General features: G+C 52.0%; 1 protein-coding gene across 4 annotated transcripts in view; it reads left to right on the top strand.

Annotated features, from left to right (window-relative positions):
- Positions 1-6111: 6111 nt before the first annotated feature.
- The window catches only part of NCOA6 (nuclear receptor coactivator 6), a 48157-nt gene continuing 39179 nt past the window's right edge, over positions 6112-15089 (top strand). For 2 of the 4 annotated variants that reach the window (XM_065032707.1, XM_065032708.1), the window contains exons 1-2: positions 6113-6283; positions 13574-13676. The gene's annotated coding sequence lies outside the window, so the exon portion shown is untranslated. Of the gene's footprint in view, positions 6284-6411; positions 7517-13573; positions 13677-15089 lie in introns of those variants that run through there. The other 2 variants (XM_065032705.1, XM_065032706.1) reach the window with 2 other exon arrangements.

Genomic DNA, 15089 nt, shown 5'->3' with positions numbered 1-15089 from the left:
GCACATGACAGTATCGGTGAGGAGCTCAGAACATGGAGTACAAAATATAAAGTAACTGATAAAGCAATAAGGAAATTTTAAAGGCACAAACGAAAACATGAATCAATAAATAAATAAGCGATGCCTTTGTCAAATGTGACTATTATGATCTAGAACGTGATCAGCGTGTCTCTGCCCGTGTTTGCGCACTGGGTTTTGCGTGGGGATAAGCTGGAGACGGGCTCTGCCGCTCAGTGTTAGCTCAATCGATCGACGTCTCTCACAAAGGCTGTTGCCGTTCATGAGGGCGGTTGACAAGCCGTGCTCGCTAGCTGTAGATACCGCTGTGTGCACCGAGCACCGATCGTGTGTGTCAAACCCTGCAGGAGGGGTGAGGCAGGACTGAGCGCCACTGCCCCACAGCCGGGGGCCGAGGGCGCTCCATCGCAGTCCTGTTCAGTGCCTGGACAGCGGGAGAGGCTGGAGCCGGCGCTGCTCCCGCTGCTGTGTCCGGGGCAGCTGCTGCCGGGGTTGTGGTCCCACTGCCGGTGTGGGGTGTGGGGTGTGGGGCACAGCGCCCGACACAGGCACGGGAAGCGCCGGGATCCCCACTGCCCCCGGCACAGGTGTGAGTGTGGGAACCGCAGGACATGCGGTTCCACCTAAAGGGCCTTGGACAGATCATAAACAAGTACGTTTTTTATGAGTGTAAGGAGTGGTAGCCCAGGCCAGAGAGAATGGTATCTTGGGTCAGAAAACCGCCCCCGTATGTATGATGTGTGAATGTTGGGCCCGGTTGTGGGAATGAGTGGGTCGGAACACCACCCACAAGATATGCACGGGAACGTGACTGAAAACAGACACAACACGAGCGTGGTGTGTTTGGAATAACATTTTTGAAAAAACATCCTGTCTGACCTCTTGGTCCAGCCCCGTATCTGTAAACCTATGAATTGAGAACTGTTAATAAAAGTCAGCTCAGCTCTGCCTGGTCCTGCTCTCGCTGCTAATGAGAACTCTGTGCGTCTCTGTCCGTGTCTGTATGAATCATTCCCCGTCGCCACACGTGAGAGCAGCCCGGGAGCGGCCCTGGGCACCGGGTGTCCCTGCGCTCCGGTGAGCAGCTCCTGCAGCTCCAGCACTGGCCCCACTCTGTGCCTGGGGCTGCGGGGCCGCCAAGGGCAGAGCGGCCACCGCCGCCAGCGCCGGGGCTGCAGGGTCACCCCCGCTCTCCCGGGATGGTGACCCGTGTCCTACAGCTCTGCTGCAGCTCTGCCAGGGTCAGTCCGAGGGGTCCCTTGGCTGGTGTGGCAAATCCCAAAGGGCCTGTTCAGCATCGGGTGGTCGGTGGCTGCCGTGGGGGATCTGGACCCTCCGGGTGTCTGGCTGGACCATCTCAGAGCCTCCTTCCACCCGCTCACACACTCAGCCAGCTTCCACGGCCTGATCGGGACACTGATTTGTTGGAGAGAAAGGGGAGTCAAACACCGTGAGCTGGAACCTGCATCTCTGTCATGAACACACCAAAACCACTGAATATTTTGTAAGGTTTCGCAAAGAATCGTGTGGCATGGAAATTGCTCCTGTAGCACCCAGGTGCCTTTATCACAGTGGGTTTGGATAGATCTGCTGCACTTCGGTGGCGGGTATCTGCACCCTGGGCAGGGCGAGGAGCGCTCCGAGAGCACAGCTGGTTTTCAGAGCAGCACCGGGAACACTGTGTGGAGGGCAGGAGGGCGGGTGGAGGAGGAGCAGATGATGGAGCAGGAGCAGATGGAGCAGATGATGGAGCAGGAGCACTGGAGCAGCGAAACACGCTGCCCAGGACAGGCCCTCCAGTGGCCACAGCACTTTCAGCTGCAGATTGTCCTGGCAGAGCTGACGCTGCTGCCTGCGGGAAAATCCTGTTTGCCAACAGCCCCTTGGCAGCCGGGACCTTCAGCCACCAGAACCGTCCCCAGCACAGCCGGGCTGCCCACCCGGCGGCTCTCACCTCCGCGCCTGCTCGGAGCCCAGAACGGGAGGACGACTCCTGTGTGCTGCCGCCCCATCTATCACGTCTGGAGCCAATTGCCCACCCGTCCCACCACACCCCCAGATCAAAAACTGGTAGTGACTGCAATGCTTCGTTCTTTCTAAGTGAGCATCGTACCAGTTATTAGAGGAGAAATTACTTTGTTCAGGTCATTGTATAACATCTAAGTTTGGAAAATCTGAAGCTGCTCATGAGTTTACTTACTTTTTCTGTATCATATATTTCCTTTGAAAATACTGTCATATGAAAATGCATGTAAATATAACCACAGCCTTGATTGTCGTGATCTCAAATGCATTTCCCTGATCTATTTGTGGACACTGAAGCAGCTCAATCATTGAAGCCATCTCTGTGCTGTACGTAGCTCTCCTTCCTCACTGTGGTGTCTGTTCTGCAGGTGATATTGTATTAGTTTGTGTCTTATTTTGCAGCAAAGCTTCGGAATACAAACCAAAATGAGGATCTGCTCATGGAGCGGCTCCACAAACACAGAATGATGGGCCAGATCTAGCTGAGAACAATCTGCTGTCTTGGTTACGGTGTACAGAGGCCAGGGAGGTCTGGAAATGCTTCAGTTACACAGCACGGCTCCAGGCTGTGCAACACCCTCACCCTGGAGCACCGTCCCCAGCGGTAGCGCCGCAGCGGGAGCACTGCGCTGCCCCGTGTTTCCCCACGTCACGTTATTCCCGTCTCAGCGCTGCCAGCCGCCGGTCGGTCTCCCGCCGTGCGCGGTGGCCAGCAAGCCGCCTGCCTTCCACCAGCTGCAATACGGAGGATGGCAAACCCCCGTCGGGTTCCTCCAGCTGCCGGTCCTGTCACCCTGGTGTCCCTTCAGCCCCACGTTCCCTTTACATCCTTACGCTGGTGGCAAAGCTATTTTGAGAGAATGAGGATTAATTTTAATCAAGTGGCATTTGTGCCAGCTCTGGTCTTTCCCACCGGTGAGCAGAAGCCTGCGGAAGAGCGTGGGAAGCAGCGTGTTACAGGTGCTGAGCGCACGTACGAGGCACCGAGCTGCTGACGAAGGAAGTTTGCAAACTCCAGGTGTGATTAGACACAGGAAGGTTATCCCTGTGGTACCTCTCAAGACTAGACCAGAAAGTCACAGCATTTGGATGGCCCGAGCAGATCTTAGTGAGACACCTCGATATTGTACTTCCAGAAAACTCATGTATTGAAAAATAGTGTTCTGCTCGTTCTGGTTTGCTATGGTATATGAGATGTGCCCAGTTTTAATGTAGATCATACACACAAAAACAAGCACGCAGAAAACTTGAAGGGCAGAAGACAAGGACAGCAGCACCACAGGGATTTTCTGGAAGCAGCACTGATCTGACTGCACCGCAGTGGGACGGGCATGAGCCTCTTGGGGAAGATCAGCCTGGAGGAGGAAGAAGTTAAACGCAGCCGTGTTGAGAAGTGTCTCCTAAAATAGACCATGATGTTCGCTTGGGTTGGGTTTGTATATTTGTTGTTGTTTTTTGTTTGGTTTTGATGGATTTATGTCAATTTCATTTTATTTTTCTGTGTTCTGAGGTGTAGTAACAAATGAGATGTGAGGTTATCGTATTTAAAGGGTTTTGCAAAATAAAAAAGCAAACCAAAACGTTTTCCTCTTTTCACGGCATTTATCCTGCAGTGAGGTGCACGAAGGCGATGTCAGGCTGCGCAGCACCCGGGCCCGCTGCACCCTCCTGCAGCCAGCGGAACCTACTCGAGTTAGTAACGTTACTAACGTTAACCACACGTACTTCTGCAGGACCAAAGTCTTTCACCCAGTCGATGCGGGAAAGGCTGTGGGTGTTGTGTACTTAGACTTCAGTAAAGCCTTTGACACCATATCCCACAGCATCTCCTGGACGGTGTATCTGCGATGGATAAAGAACTGGCTGGAGGGCCAACCAAGGAGTTGTGGTGAACGGAGCCAAATCCAGTTGGTGGCCGGTCACGAGTGGTGTCCCCAGGGCTCAGTTCCGGGGCCAGGTCTGTTTAATCTCTTTATCAGTGATCTGGAGGAGGGGATCGAGTGCACCCTCAGTAAGTTTGCAGATGGCACCCAGTTGGGTGCAGTGTTGATGTGCTGGAGGGTGGGAAGGCTCTGCAGAGGGACCTGAACCGGCTGGATCGATGGACTGAGGCCAATTGTCTGAGGTTCAACAAGGCCAAGTGCTGGGTCCTGCACTTGGGTCACAACAACCCCATGAACGTTCCAGGTTGGGGAAGAGCAGCTGAAAAAGGACCTGGGGGTGTTGGTGACAGCGGCTGAACATGAGCCAAAAAGGCCACCAGCATCCTGGCTTGTATCAGGAACAGTGTGGCCAGCAGGACTAGAGAAGTGATTGTGTCACTGTCCTGGGCACTGGGGAGGCCAAACCTTGAATCCTGGGGTCAGTTTTGGGCCCCTCACTACAAGAAGGACATTGAGGGACTAAAGAGAGCACAGAGAAGGGAACGGAGCTGGTGAGGGGCTGGAGCACAAGTGTGATGGAGCGGCTGAGGGACCTGGGGGTTCAGCTGGAGAACAGGAGCTGAGGAGAGACCTTCTGATCTCTGAACTGCCTGAAAGGAGCTTGGAGCCAGGGGGGTCGGGCTCTGCTCCCCAGGAACAAGCGCCAGGAGCAGAGGAAACGGCCTCAAGTTGCGCCAGGGGAGGTTGAGGTTGGATGTGAGGAACAATTTCTTCCCCAAAGGGCTGTGGGGCATTGGAACAGGCTGCCCAGGGCAGTGCTGGAGTCACCAGCCCTGCAGGGGTTTAAAAGGCATTTGGATGGGGTTCTTAGAGACGTGGTTTAGTGCTAGAGGTGGGTTGTGGTTGGACTCGATGATTCGGAGTCTCTTCCAACTGAAATGATTGTGTGATTTTTCCCAAACTTTTTACTTTTTTACTAGCCTGAATTAGTAATTGTCACATTTTGTTTCTTTACCACCGCCAGATAACAGCTTCCTGCTTAAAGCCATGACTGGCAGGAAGAATATCGGACATTTCTGCAGCGCACTGTTTTTTAATTAATTTAGCATTTCTCATGGTACTGAAGGTTTGTCGGCAGAGGCGGGCGGCTGTGTGTCCTGCGGGCTGCTGTGTGTCCCGCGGGCGGCTGTGTGTCCCACAGGCTGCTGTGTGTCCCCCGGGTGGCTGTGTGTCCTGTGTGTCCCGCGGGCGGCTGTGTGTCCCGCGGGCGGCTGTGTGTCCCGCGGGAGGCTGTGTGTCCCGCGGGAGGCTGTGTGTCCCGCGGGAGGCTGTGTGTCCCGTGGGCGGCTGTGTGTCCCGCGGGCGGCTGTGTGTCCTGCAGGCTGCTGTGTGTCCCGCGGGAGGCTGTGTGTCCCGCGGGAGGCTGTGTGTCCTGTGTGTCCCGCGGGCGGCTGTGTGTCCCGCAGGCGGCTGTGTGTCCCGCGGGCGGCTGTGTGTCCCGCAGGCTGCTCCGTGGGGCCGTCCCCGCCGGGACCCCGTGCGCGGCGGTGGTTGTCAGGGGGCAGCATCGCCCTGGGGGCTGCAGGCCCGGTCAGGAACCAGATAAACGGGCTGCTAACGAAAGCGCAGCATCGCGGCCCCGCGGGGTGCGTACCGGCTCACCTCCGGCTTCCTCCCCACCTCCCCGGCGCTCAGACCAAAGAAACTGTAGCTCATCGGTATTTATAAAGTCCGAAAGCTTCAGACGAGAAGTTCCTCTACATTTAAACTCCTTCGAACCAGAAACCTTGTTTCCCGCTTTTCTTCTATAAAGGCCTTAATTACGCTTTTTCTCACACTCCATTCAGGACATGCTCTTCACTCGGTGTCGGCAGCGGGTGCGGCCCCGCAGCTCCGCGCAGGCCGTGCCCGGGCTCCCCCTGCCCGACCCCCCGGCCGACGCCGGCCTGCCGGGAGCCCCCGGACCCGCCGGTCCCTCCCGCGGGCTCCCCGGAGGAGCCGGGATGACCCCGCCGGTGCGGCCGCTCCTCCGGGGCGGGGTCGGTCCCGCTCCCCCGGCTGCGGGCTCTGACCGGGTCCGGTCCCGCTCCGCCCCCGCCCAGCCGCACGCGCGGGGACGCCGCTCCCCCCTCGCCGGCTCCGCGCGCTCGGACGCAGGCGCGCGCGGGGCGGGCGGTCACGTGGCGCGGCGGGAGGCGGAGCGCGCGGCCTGCGTTGCCGTCCCGGGCGTCCCCGCGCCGCGCGCGACCCCCGCCCCGCGCCCCGGCCCCGCGCGCGCCCCGGCCCGCCGAGCCGGACCCGCCCTCCTGCGCGCGCTCGCGGCGCGGGCGCGGCGGCGGCGGCGGCGGCGGCGGCAGGTGAGGGCGGGGCGGGCCCGGCGGGGCCTCTCCGCGGGGACCGGGCGGCGGGCGTGACAGAGGCGGCGGGGCGGAAGCGCGGCCGCGGCGGTGTCAGGGCCGGGAGCAGGCCGGGGGCGCGGGCGGCGCGGCGGGAAGGGGCAGCGGGGCCTGGCGGGGCGCGAAGCGGTGCCTGGGCCCGGGCCGCCGCTCGCGGAGAGCGCCGCGGGGCCGGGCCGGGGTGCCCGGGTTGGGGGTGCCGGGCGCTGCCGAGTCCCGCGGGGCTCCGCGGCGGGAGCCTGTCAGCGGGCTGTGGGGCCGCGGCCTGGGCTCCCGGCAACGGGAGAGCCCGCTCGCCGCGGCCTGCAGCCTGTCCCGCCGGGCCGGAGCTGCCCTGCCGGGGGTGGCCGCTGAACCGGCCCCGTTTCTCCCGCAGCTCAAATCGGAACCCTGAAACCAGCCCCCGGCCCCGGCCGAGCCTCCCGCGGGGCAGGTGGTCGCTCGGCCCCCGGGGAGCGGGTCCGGGCGCTCGGGTGCTGTCAGCCCGGGAGCTTCTCTGACTTGGGACGTTGTTTCTCGTTCCAGTTTCTCAGCGCTGGCCTCATGCGGGCGCTGGCATCTTTGTAAGATGTCAGCAAGGACGCGTTGACGTTTCTTTGAGCCCAAGCTTTTGTTTGAATTGCTCGGTAACTGTTTAGAATAGTCAGAGAAAGGCTTCTTAACTTATTCCCTCGGTTTGGTTTCTGTGGTTCCCTGAATTTCATCTGCTTTAAGAATGTCTCGGGAAGCTCAGGGTTTCTGATCCCCTCACAGTTCTTTGGTGAATGGGAAGCAGCTTTTCCGTCGCTCACCTCCCAGGGTTCTGAAATCTGCCTGCGAATCGCAGCTTTATGAGCTTTGTCTCCTCATAGCCGCCCGGCTTCCAGACACACGCTTGTGTTTGTTCCCCTGACGCTATAGCGAAACCTTTCTCATTTCGGTCTTATTAGAGGACAGACTCACCAATATTTATAATTATTGTGCGTTGTAGTCTTTCTGGCCGGTTCTTCAGCTAAAGCATCTTTCAATATTTCCCATATGAGAAAACAACCACAGAGAGCTAGTTTGGCTTTTTCAAAAAAGATCCCCAGGTGCAGTAACCACAACGTTTGGATTTAGCAGCTCTTTTCCAGTTATAGCGAGCGTTCCCAGCTTTTCTGTGCATCTTGTGGAGCGAGAAACAAAGGACTCAAGGCACACATCCAAAAATGCCAGGTCTGTGCGCCTCTGGACTAAAGGCACTACCTACAGCGAGCCGTTTGATAGAAATTCGTCTGAGCCACGTGGCTTCGTTTGAGCATTAACCAGCTTTACCAGGAGTTTTTTCACAGTCGTACTGTATCCTGACTGTCCTGTGAGAAAAAATGGAATCAAAATGGGGGGAGGCTGCACACAGACCTGATCTATTGAGAAGTGACACTTCTTGATATTTGAAACCTTTGAAGTGTATTCTGTTAGGCTTTGGATTTGGGCTGGACAGACCCCCAGCAGCGCTCCCTGGAAAGCCTGTTCTTCGGTGGCACTTGGAGGGAGGAGCTGTTTGCAACAACCTTCCAACTGATACAGTTATTTTACGCTATTCTAGTAAAAACATAGGTGCTTCCTTAAAATGAAAAACAGCTGTGTGTGGGGAAACCTGAGAAATCCAGCCCATCGTGCATCTCTAAACTAAGTGTTTTCATTTTGCAGTGGCTTAAATACTTGAAAATGTGAGGATGTAAAGGTAGATTCTGCTGAAGAATCGTAATGTCTCTCTTGGTTGTTTAAGTATGATACTCATACAGATTGCATGCCTTTGTAGTAGATGATAAATATTTCTAACTGATAACCGTTGAACAGATTTCTATTATATTCTTATTTTCTAATACCATGTTCATTGCTTTTGGGTGGAAGCTGGAGTCATACAACTGAGTTAGGCAGACATGCCAGATTTAGGGATTTGCAGCAGCACAGTGTTTGCTGCCGAAGCTGTCGAGGAGTTAACGTGGCTCTAACCCCTTGATGGCCTTGGGAATAGGGAAATTGTATAGATCGCTCATGTACCTCGGCAGGGCAGAAGGCGCGATGGTGGGGTCTGTTTCAAAATCGTGTGCTCTGTCTTGAGAATTACAAATGCTGTGGCATGGAGAGGAGTGAGCGGGACGCCTGTTGGTGTGTGTGCCATCGAGCGGCAGGACTTAACCCTCTGTATTACAAAAACTCTCTTCAAGCATAAGCTTGTTGCTTAATGCTGGGCTGGAGCAGAAGCAGTGGGAGAGAATGCGGAGGGTTGGGAAAGGTTAAGGGGCAGAAGGGGAAGGAGAACTAATCGTAGGAGACACAGACCTGAGGCAGGGAAGATGCAGCATCGAACTACAGGTGAGATATTTTCCATCTGTTAACGAATGACCAACTCACCCGTGCCTTGCTGAGGCTGTGGATATTTTGTGTTTTGTCTTGCGCTGTTAGGAGCTCTGCTGTCCCCTCCAGAGCGGATCACTGGCGTTTTTCAGCAGATAACTGCGTGTTTCAGCCACGTAGTCAGCCCGTTCCTCAGTGTGTACGACTTGAGAGCTGGAGGTTTGGCTCAAGATGATGCATGAAACTCAGCTTGTCTAGTGTCCTGGCTAATTAAAAGGAAGGAAAAAGTCTTTTCGGTGGTGCTGCTGGAGTTGAAAGTTCGTCTAAGCTTTGGGTTACACAGAAGGATAGGAGTGGAAGTTTTCCAGAGGTCCAAGAGCCTGGGATTTTTCTCAGCCTGTGGGGCATTAGGGGTCATTTTTCACCCAGCGTGTCCTCTGCCGTTAGTTGATGCTGTTACCAGCATCCCGCCTGTGCTCTGAATGCACACCAAAACCTGCTCTTGTTGCAGTTAAAAACTAGAAGTGAATTCTGTCACGTATATATTGCGACCTTGGGGTTGTGTCACAGTAAATAACCCTTCTTTGTGTATTTGGGAGCCAAGAAGGGCGAGCAGTGCGTGTGGCAGCGTCGCTGGTGTGGGAGCGGGGCGAGGGGGAGGCTCCCGAGAGCCACCGGCCGCTGGAACCAAGGACGGTCGCCCGCTTCTCCGCTTGTGTGAGTAGTCTTGACACACAGCCCCACGCAGGGGTTTGGATCAGATTGGTGTGGAAATTGAGAAGTACAGGAGATGAACAGTGCCTTGTCTAAATTCATTTGTCTTCATGTAAACTGATTATTCGGGGCAGGGAGTTGTGGACGCTGCTTTGCGTATGTAGGAGCCTGAGCAGGAGATGTGATGTGTGAAAGGGAATGACCTAGGTATTCCCACTAAAAGATGCATACTGTTAAATTCTCCAGGTCCTATGCATATAATTTTAATTTTGTAATTTTTATTCTTTTAAAAATCAAATGACCTAGCAAGACTGCGCTGCTGGTGTGAGATTGCGTTTCCTGTCGTGGTTTCTGGGTAGTACTTGCAGAGACTGAGTTTAGATGTGAGCCCCTGTGTTCTGCATACATGTGCACACGTACACTCTGATGAGGCTGCTGCCTCTCTGCATGGTACAAGAGAAACGTGAGGAGTTGTTTCTGCCTTGCTGCCTGATAAACTGGAAGTTTTGGTGTCTGTAATAACATCGCTTTTCCCAGCAGTGAGTGGAGAGGCTGTGACAGGTGAGATACAGGGCTCATATTGGCAGTTCCGGTGGGTCAGGTGAGATACAGGGCTCATATTGGCAGTTCCGGTGGGTCAGGTGAGATACAGGACTCATATTGGCAGTTCTGGTGGGTCAGGTGAGATACAGGACTCATATTGGCAGTTCCGGTGGGTCAGGTGAGATACAGGACTCATATTGGCAGTTCCGGTGGGTCAGGTGAGATACAGGACTCATATTGGCAGTTCCGGTGGGTCAGGTGAGATACAGGGCTCATATTGGCAGTTCTGGTGGGTCAGGTGAGATACAGGGCTCATATTGGCAGTTCCGGTGGGTCAGGTGAGATACAGGGCTCATATTGGCAGTTCTGGTGGGTCTTTTCCCCAGAACAGTCTTGGGGCCACGGCTGCAGGGGCTGAACTTCCCAAGGAAAAACCACAATGAGCTTTTTTGAGCGAGTCTCAATTAAGGATAATACTGGAGAAGAGCTAGTGCCTCATCTCTTGGTTGCAGTGCAGGAAGGCTCCTGCTCATGAGCGTCTTCCCGTCCCAAGGCCGCTTTGCTCCCCGATTCTGCTGCACCCTCATTTTCCCGGAAGGTGCAGGGGTGAGCAGTGATGGCGTGGGTCTTAATAGCAGTGGTGACAATAAATGACACCAGTGAAATTTGATTATTCCAAAAGTCCAGAACAGCACAAAAGAAGCTGCAAGTTCTTATGCAGTCAGGAAACTCTCAGAACAGCTGCACCTACCTGGGTTAAGATTTTTTTCTCTTTATTGGTCAGGGACAATGGTTGCCTGATTGAGCGCCTCATATCAAAGGAATTACTTTTAAGCTGTTTGTTTTATCTTAAATCTTTTCTTCGTACTTTATAACATTTCAGTCTTTTAAAAATGTCAATGGAATTTCCTAGACTTTTATTACGTATAAGAAGGAAGGACATTGCAATAAGTCGGAGGTGCAGTTTTCAGTCAAACCTCAGTTCAGGACTGGTGATCACAAGAATACCTGGACTGGCTGCATCAGCGTTGGTGGAGCTCAGTGGGAATTTGGTGATAACGGCGAACCTGTGGAGCGTGTCAGCCCAGGAGGGCTTGGTAGCGGTTAAATCCAACTTTAAATAAAAAGCTTGTTGCAACACAAACAATGAATAGGCTGCTACTTGAAAAGGAGTTTTCTCATAGCCTTTGGAAGGTAAAATTAAGTATAGATTCTTGTCAAGGTGCATCTTATTTTAAAGAGCATCTCATTGTACTTGTTTGCTGATGCACTTGTAGATCTTTGTAAGTTGTATTTCTTTCAAATGGAAATATCCTTAACCTGTGAAATTAATAATTCAGCTAATGAGAATTGATTGATCAAATATTACATTGTGTAGACTGCAGCTTCCAACAGAATTGCCAATGCTGAGTTAACTTGTGACTCAGGAGGAGGCCTGGCAGCCTCCTGTGTGGTATCTCAGCTGCCAAAAGTGGGAATTTCTTCCTTATCTGCCGTTGAAACTTGTTCTGGAGTTATCATCTTACTTTTTAAAGCAACCCTGATGATCTCATCAGTCAAATTCTGTTGAAATAAATATTAACAGCTCAGTTGAGATATGTCCATTGCAGCTTGGCATGAGTTGTGGCGTTTCAACAAACTTGATGAAACTTAAACAAACCAGTGTCCCACTAAACCTTCTGTCAAAATACATCAAGGTATCACTGCAAAGGGTCATATGCATATAACAAGCTGTAGTTCCGTCCTTGCTAGAAAGAAACACTTGGCTTTGGGTGTTTTGTGCTCGAGGGCTACAGGAGTGCAGCAGAACAGCGTGGAGAGCAGTCTGGGTCAGGATGGTGCATGAGTCCTGCCTGGGGCAGGTTTGTGTTCCTGCTGTTTGGGAAAGCATAAGCTCTAGACAAAACTCTTTCTGTAGATGAACACTTTGTAGGGCTGATTCTGTGGTGTCTGCGAAGGCATACATTCAGTCTCTAGGCATTTCCACGGTCTCTGTCAGGTAACTTACTGTAATGAAGGTTGGAATTAATGAACCGATGTTGATTAGTTATTTTCCTTAACCAATTTTGGTATTGTCTCATGTACAGCAGGAATGGGGACAGCAGCAGTTAATGATCCTTCTTCCCATAGCCGGGCTGGCCATGCGCAGTGTGGTGCGGGGTCCATCCTTCCCAGCTGGGTGTCCCGGCCACCCCCCAGGGACGGTCACTCTGCCCCTCAGGAGGGACAGTGGGGGAACTAAAAGCCCCTCAGTTCCTTGTATTGATTTTCCCTCCAGTTCATCATCCTTCAGCCAAATGTCACCGCTGAGCCCTGCCAGGGCAGGGACAGTGTGAACGGGGCTGGGGGGCCTTAAAACCAGCTTTTCCTGGGCAAGTAAGGCCTGCTCTTTCATCAGAACTCTTAGCACGGCTTTGGAGAGAACCAGCCTGGTTGTTACCTGACTCAATTTGAGTCCATCTAAAACAGTCAGTGAAACATCCTTTTATAAAAAGCATAAAAAAACACAACTAATGCAGTATGTGCTATAGAACGTGGAAAGCTATCTTAGTTTTGGCTTACACTTAATAATAATTTTAAAATATCATATTTCAGATTTTGCTTTGGCCCTGGTGTCCAGTCATGGTATTTATAAGGTTTGCCTATAGCTGGAAACAGCAAAGTTACTGCTTATGATTTAGCTACTGAGACCTTCTACTTGGTACTATATTGCTCACTGAATTGCAGTACTTACGTAGAAAAAGAGAAGATACCAGAGGTTGAAAAGTGTTAGATGACTATTTAAAGTGCTACAAAGCATGTAGGGTCTGATTTAATGTGAATAATCTTTCCTTCCTTTCCAGCTGCTGGGCTGGCAGAGGTGCAGAGGCTGGCACAACACTAAGGTGTTAAAGCCATTTTACTTTGTTGTCTGGATGGATTTCTGCTTTGTCTCTCTGAGTCTTCTTCCCCCTTCTGCTTCCCAGCTTGTTTTTGGGTAGTCCCCTTCCCCACTGAGAAGCAGGCTGGCCTGTAAGGAGAAGATCTGCTTGAAAGGTAGCACTGGGATGTTATTATAATATAAATCATCTTGATTTGAGGGGCGCTGTTTTGTTCTCGCTGGAGCCATTAGCGTTACTGCCGTGTTTTCATTACCCGGAGAGGTTTGAATGCAACTTGCTGAGAGTGTGAACAGGCGCAGGTTGTGGGGCCGGATCCACCTGGCCTGGTTGGGCACCTGCAACAGGAGCGGCCACCTGAGGCCTTGGGGGGCTTGTAAACGCGCCTCTGGGCCAGGCTTAACTTGAGCCGGGTTAGACGCCTGCTTACCATGAGCCAAGAGCATCCTACTTGTGCCAGTCTCTCTTTTCAGAGGATGAAATTCATCTAGAAGAGTTTATCTTAAGACTTAGATACATTATTCTAAATTAAACTTGCTCCTGTTTAGTAAAATATGTTACTTCCAGCCAAAGGGAGTATTCAGGTTTTTCACCTGTAATGGAAGGTTGATTTTTCCAGAAACTCAGTTTTTGCTGTTAATATTTGAATATAGTAACACGTGCTTTTTACATTACTAAGGAGAGACTTGAATTTGGTGTGAAACTGCACATCAGAAAATCAAGGTATTCGCTGTTATATTTGGTATTTTTGTTATTTTGCGTTCTTGCCTGTTGAAACGTGGTGGTTTTCTTTCAGGATTGCATTTCTGGGAGTTGCTGTTCAACCATGTTTGCCAGTCTGGAATTACCTGAAGACCTGTTGCACGCCACGAAATACTGACGTTGTGGACTTTGTTTTGGTAGGTGAAATAAGGCTGTGATGCATTTGAACTACCTCTAGCTAAGTTGTTTCAGAGGAAATTTCACTGCATGTTTAAGTATTATTTCATATTGTAACAGTGATTCAGCCTTATTTAATCTCCTTGTGTAACAATATGACACTTGTCTAGGATTTTTTCAAATGGTTTTTTTTTGCCAAAACCAATTATGCCATTTTAGTCTTTGTATCATAGAATGGTTGGGTGCTTATAAATGTATTCACTGGTCAGATTTCACAAGCTCCAAGGTCACTACATTAGGCAACAAAATGGTTGAAGCATCTGTAGGAGGATAAGACACTGTTAACAACTGAGCAGGAGAAGCAGCGTTAGGATCAGAGTGGTCCTGGGTTTCATAGGTGGCACACTTTAGAAGTTTGCCTGTGTGGGTGCACCTGTGTATATGTTGTACATTAAACGAAAGCCATCTTCTCAAAGCTGAACCTCCTTTGCCCTCATCCTCAAAAACTTAATAAATACCTTAACATATTTTAGTGCTTTTTATTTAATTGGGCTCCCTGCATATTTGTTTTTAGAGGGTGCATGCTCTGGTGTGACATCTGTTGTGAAAGTGTTTATTCTGAGTTGGCCAAAAAAACAGCTCGTAACTCGGTAGACCCTGTGACAGAAAACCCGGGAGAGGTTATTAGACAAAGCCTTGGCTTGGTTTACTCGCTCTGTGTAGCGCAGGGGTTAGAGGAAAGGGATACAGGGATACAGAGGGTTTCAAGTTCTGTTTAAGAAACAAACTGACATACCCTTAAGTTGGGATCAGTTAAGCGGATCTAGGGATGAGGATACCAGGAGCCCGGTTGGTTGTTTTTTTGGGTTTTTGTTTGTGTGTGTTTCTGGCCCCAGAGCCCAGCAGTTCCATCTGCGGTGCCGTCCCCCCACCCTGCCGGCTCCCCCTGTTCAGCTGCTCCAGGTTATGCTCTAATCCTGCCTCTCCAGGGACTGGACGGGATTTTCTGGCTTTGGCCCGTACACGGTGCTGCTTTGTCACGCAGGTTTTCTTTCGCCATCAGGGCTGTTGGTTGGTACGACCCGTGGTGTGAACCAGCTGTCCATCAGCCCAGATCTAGACTGCAGCATCATTTATCCGACATGAGTTTTTCCTCTGGATAGTGTCTGTCTGGCCCCTTTGACTCGGTTGGTTGTTTTACCCGCGTGCACAAGACCTCCAGCTCCTTGCTGTGGACACTCGGGTCCTGTCCCCTGCCACCCCCACCCTCAGTCGACACTGCAGGTGCACTTTGGTTATCAGTGTGTTATCTGGCTGTTGATCCCCACCTCACTTCAGTTACATATTTTTAATAATGAGACTATACTGAATAAAACCAGCTTTCTAATAAGTAGGATTTTTGTGCTGCTGTGGCGTGTCCCAGGCCAGGCTCA

The sequence above is a fragment of the Columba livia genome, chromosome 16, assembly GCF_036013475.1.
Source record: "Columba livia isolate bColLiv1 breed racing homer chromosome 16, bColLiv1.pat.W.v2, whole genome shotgun sequence".
NCBI lineage: Eukaryota > Metazoa > Chordata > Aves > Columbiformes > Columbidae > Columba > Columba livia.
Note: the sequence above shows the minus strand (reverse complement) of the source record. Positions and strands in the feature narration are given on the sequence as shown.